Genomic DNA, 6,000 nt, shown 5'->3' on the forward strand with positions numbered 1-6,000 from the left:
TTATCACCTTTGACGCTTCTACTGCTGCAACCAAACATACTGCAATTCACCATAGTTGATTTTTATTTATTAGAAAATAAATATCCAAGTTATTTACAAACAAAGCCATGAACAGCTACAAAAGTATCTGATCAAATCGTTATGTTTATGTTGTCAAATAAAACAAAATGGCCACCAATTGGTTGCTAGCCAACAAACCAACATTATTTGCGTTTTATGGAACATAGTGATACGGCTTCTCTCTAGGTAACGCATTATTACTCGGAGGTAAAAATACACTTTTAAATCAATATTTTATATCAAATATGTCGGGAATCAAATCCGAGACCTCTTGCATGGTAGGAAAACGCGCTGACCACGAGGCCGACTAACGATCCATAGTCCCTGGACTGGTACCTGAAGTGAAAGACTGAACATCTTACCTTCATGTAACAAAATTATCAAAATACACTGCGATTGGCGTATCAATTCAGTTCCCTATACACCATTAGGTGTGGTAAGGGATTTATGATTTAGAACACATTTGATTAAAAGTATCTTTTGCTTTGTATTGTGTTAGTATAAAAAAGGTTTTTTTTTTTTTTTAATTTTGCATAGAAGATGTTCATAGATCAACTTAACCAATATCCAATTGTCAATTTTGTAAATGAACTTTGAGATATTAGTGGACTTGATTTTATTTTTCTGTACAATTACGTCGACCTTGTTGCGCAATGGTCAGTGTGTTTGCCTACCATTTAAGAGGTCTCAGGTTAAATTTCCGATATGGGTGAATTGAAATATTTATCATCTTCTTATTACTTTCATGTCACAAAAATGATCAAGATACTCTGGAAATGGTGTACCACTGCAGTGGCCTATGCATCATTACGTGCGGAAAGAGAACGATGATGATGATAATTGGATTAGTTTGGGTCATAACTTTTTCATCTAACTACGTACTTTAATGTTGCTTAAGCGGTCACGGCTTCAATGGATCTTAGCGCCTCAATTGGCATTAATCTTAATTGTAAAATGTAGCAATACTGTACATATCTGCAACGAAAACGAGGTCTTCAGGTAAATAACTCGTTAACATAATGGAATTCCTGATGGTGTACGGAAGATGAAGTTATTCTGAGGCGAAGATTATGGAGACGTATTTAAAACAGGTTTTTCAGGCATGTTTCTGTTAATTTACCCTAAAATTATATAAAAAACAAGGATTCGAACAAATTTTTGTATGAAAAGACCGCACTTGTCATAGCTATTAATTAGGTTGCTAACACAATTATCAGCGAAGATTTGAAGACAACGAAGAAGGAAAAAAATATTTGGAAAACGTTCAGACAAAGAAATTTTGAATAGAGGGTTCACATTTTTCTACTTATTGTAAATAGAATAATAAAAGAACATTGGTATACTTGGAGAATTTCTCTTTAAAAATCTGGACAAAGCTTTGAAATAAATTGTCTGTCACCGCATCTGAAGACTCTTCTAAAGGAAATTTAAAAATGTAATTTTGTATTTGTAAACATGCAAAAATAGCCCGAAAGAAATGTTTAAATAATTAAGTAGACTCGTTACAAAATCACGTGGATGAAATTTTATAAGATTACGTGAATTTTGTCTGTAAACACCATAATTATTTTATATTCCTTATTTTTTATTATCATATTATTTAAATAAAATAATTTATTTATAAAACGTACTTTGACTATCTAACGAGGTTTATTTACCCCGTTCTAAGCCAGATAAAAATATATGTAAAAAAAAGTATTTAATACTTAAAAAAACTTAGTAAAAACATAGTGAAAAATGTTAATGATGTAATAACTTATTTTTACATATAAGCTATTAATTTAAAAATACCTGGTTCACTTCCACTTATTTGTTTGACCAATTAGCGCTTTCACTTTTTAAATAAGATACGTTTGTCCTGTAATGAGTGAGGATATTTATTTCGTATATTTTATGTAGACACAAACAGAGAACATGTCATTTTTATGTTAAAATGCTCTTGTGTTGTATAGATTCTATGATAGAAATATAAATGTGTTTCGGATTCATTATCTTTTATTCAAGTGTCAAGCTATTCTTCCCTTTGATTCCGGTGGTCCTTGTTTTGAATCCCTATGTACCTACTCCTCCCTGACGGCGAGTCAAGAAAGCAACGCGTGACAACACAACAATAAAACACAAGAACGAAAACCGTACCGCGAGCGTGATAGTGATTTCGAATCACCAGCATACAAGAAAACGTTCAAAGTGACCAGTGCAAACGATAACGGTGTTTTTTTGGACCAGTGCCAAAGGGAGGAAATTGTAAGTTCTTACTCCTTTCATTAATTCCAGAATTGACACTTAAAACCATAACGCCAATTAGTTTACCTAAAATCAAACATTCCCTGTTTTCTTCGAACACGCGTATCACGAGAGGGCAGGCCTTGTTAACAGTCCCAAGGTCGAAGGTATTAAGCATCCAACAATACGTATGTATTTAGAATTATTTGCATCACAACAGGCCAGGAAGACTAGAGCACCCAGGCTTGAGAAAAATCACATTCAATTTTGTTTTGTGGTCATACTGAAAGTCAAACCCTGAACCCGCCGTGCAAGAGGCAAGCGTCTTGGCCAGATCACCACGGGGCCGACATGCTTAATATATATATGTGGCTGCCAAATTGTTAAATCAGTCTCTCAATTGGACGGCTTGGATGTTCATTAAATGCTAGCATTCAATTGAATGGGTAGGCAATTCGTTGAATGTAATAAGATAGCTCAACGTTCATCGTTGGTTGAAAGCTAGCTCTTAGAAAACGGCTGAACTAAAAGCCACTGGGTTAGGTTAGGATAGGTTGGATTAAGTAAAGTTAAAAAATAAAACGCTTATTATTGTTGTATTAAAATTAAAGGAGCCAAGGGACCTTCAGCCCTTTTGTTTTACGTTGCTTTCAACATTTTGGCTAAGCGTCCGTTAGCCACTTAATTGAATGCCCGCATTTAGTGAAATGCGATTATCTTTTCAAATAAAAACTGTTTACCTAAATCGAACAAAAATGTTATAATATATGTCAATTTGTAGATGTAGAGATCGGCCTTGTGATGTATTGGTCAGAGCGTTTGCCTGCCATGCGAGAGGTCTCGGGTTCGATTTCCGACATTGTTGATATAAAATATTTATTTAAAAGGGTCTTTTCACACAACAATATTTCATAATTTCTAGACTGGTACCTGAAGCATAATACTGATCATCTTAACTTCAAAAACAAACAAAAATCAAGATACACTGCCATTAACGTACCAATGCAGTGCCCTATGCACCAGTAGGTGCGCAAAGGGAATGATGATGATAAAATTTTTAGAATAATTCGTAAAAATCTAACCCACGTAATAAGGGTTTCAACATATTTATTTCAAAACCCCCACGGATAACATTCGTTTAATAATAATATAACGAAATATTTTTTTTTTTAATTCATATTTTCAACATTTTTTGTAAAAGTTGTCTGTGTCGATTGTTAAGTTTTGTCTGGTAGTTTACTGTAAAATTCAGTCCCTGGTCTTGACTGTCCTTGTCTCGTTTTAGAATGTTGTGAATGATAATGTTCTGATATTTACTTAAAAAACATCAACATATAGAAGAAAGCGCCCACCCCTTTCCTAAAACCATTTTTAAAGACTAGTTTCGCATATTCACCAATAATTTATTTTTTTAAATTTAGAGAGTTTTAAAAAAAAAAAAATTATAAAAAAGAAATATTTGCGTTCTTATGATTTACCCAAATATTTTATTTTGAGGGTCATTTTCAACGAGATGTAAATAACTCACTATTAGAAAATGGAATCGGGTTGGGGTAGAGTGGGATTCGAACCACGGACCTTTAATCCGTGAGTCCGAGACACTAACCACAGGACCACAACCCGAATTTTAAAAAATAAACAGAAAAAATAACAAAACATAAAACTTTGAAAGCTTTCATTGCACCCCTCCTTGCGAATTTGTGATCAATCAAATACACATGATTGGTACCTATTTACATTCACATGATTTTAGTTTCCCCGTATGACAGTGAAGGAATACAGTGTTAGTTCCAAATAATTGCAACAGCGGTCATATTTCCCAGTAGCCTTATGCTGGCAGTAATTGCTTTCGTAAACTCATTCGTATTGTATGAAAGGGAACGAGAGCGAAATATGGGTTTGATTGCGTTAGAATGAAATGGAAATATGACGAATGAACAAACTTACGAAACAAAGTTGTGACAGAATAAACCTGCTGATCCCGTTTCGAAGTAAAGAAAAAAAAAATAACTCGCGTAAACTGGTTAATGTTACACAGTATGTAAAGTGATCACCATCGTGGCGTTTTTACCATTTTAACCAGTTTTTATTAAAGGTGTTGCCATAAATAAATAGTAATAATAAGAATCTTAAAGTACAATGAAAAATTACTTTGACGGACTTATTGCTAAAAGCAACATCTTCCAGCAAACCAAAAAACAGAAACTGGTCAAAAGATCTATCTATAGACATATATAAAAAAACATACATGAAAAGCCAAATTAATTAAAAATAACAGCTATTTTTAATGGGGAGATAAGGCTTGCACATATTTACTTAGATAAAAATACATGATATTATACATACCAAAGAATGCTTTATGTGGCCTTATTTAATACATTTGGGAGGAGAGAGACATAGGAATCATAGAAAACAAAGAAATAAAAATATATATTTTTTAAAACAATGAAATAAAGAGTTAAGGGTTCTAAGGATACATTGTAATGTGTCAGGCGTTTCTCAAAGGTGGCCAGAGAAGGCGCATTTTTTATATGAAGACGTAGCTTACTCGTAAGTCTAGCACCTTGAACAGAAAAAAGAATTGCTGAAAAATGAGGAAAGGAAAGTATTATCTCTTCTGTAAAAAATAAACGTAAATTTAGGTAGAAAAAATAAATACATAAAACTTCTCCTATAAAGGTATATAGCCACATTTTTTTATAAGCAGGAAAACAAATGAATATTAATGTGAGGTATTGATTGCAAATTTATTGCTGTAAATTCGCAAGCGTACCTTTAGGCATGAATACATTACCTACATAAATTCAGTGATTTATTACTCGTGTGACGTTGGGTCAAATCTAAAATCAGACCCTTCATGTTAAAACTGAGTTTTCAAACATTAATGCGTTATATTATACGAGATAAAAAAATTGATATATTATCTGATTGATGGTTTATCTAGCGTGAAATTCGAAATACTGCTTTGAAAATAAAATTAAATTCAGAATCTGAATTATGGGTGCTTTGAAACTGAGTCAATTAAAAACTAAATTGACTGTTTAGTTCATGAATATTATTTTATGTTTCGTGTATTTTGTGTTTACTTATCATAAATTTAAATATTTAAAAAATACATCATTTTTGATAAAAAAACAGGAATTCGTCAAAAAATCGCAAAATTGTAATTTTCAATAAATTTCTTTATTATCTCCTTTAGAATAATCGCCATTTGCGACGATACATTGATGCCAAAGCTTAATCCAATTGTCCGCGCACTTTTCAAAGGCCTGCACAGGTATGGCCTTTAGCTCTTGCAGCAAATTCTCTTTTCTGGCATCAATCATCTCAAAGCGCGTTCCTCTTAATATCAATTTTAGTCTTGGGAAAATAAAAAAGTCAGACGGGGCCTGGTCTGGAGAAAATAGTGCTCGACTGATGACATAAGTTGAATTTTGTCCAAAAACTCTGAAATAATCAACTCTATGTGAGATGGCGTATTATAGTAAAGCATGAGGCTATTAAAACCTTTTATCAAAGCAAATCATAAATAGAAAAATTGAGGAAATGTGAATGTTTAAGCATAGCCATAGTAGTGAATGTTACACAGTGTGTAAAGTAGCCAGCAAAACCAGCAAATGACAGGTCATAAGCCCTGTAAATGCCTAGACTTCCATATTCTCTTCTCTTCTCAAAAATGTTTTTGCTCTTCACCGCAACAAATTTAGATTATCAAAA

Source organism: Micrasema longulum, unplaced genomic scaffold (genome assembly GCF_059751315.1).
Source record: "Micrasema longulum isolate JH-2025_06_02 unplaced genomic scaffold, ASM5975131v1 h1tg001233l, whole genome shotgun sequence".
NCBI classification, from domain to species: domain Eukaryota; kingdom Metazoa; phylum Arthropoda; class Insecta; order Trichoptera; family Brachycentridae; genus Micrasema; species Micrasema longulum.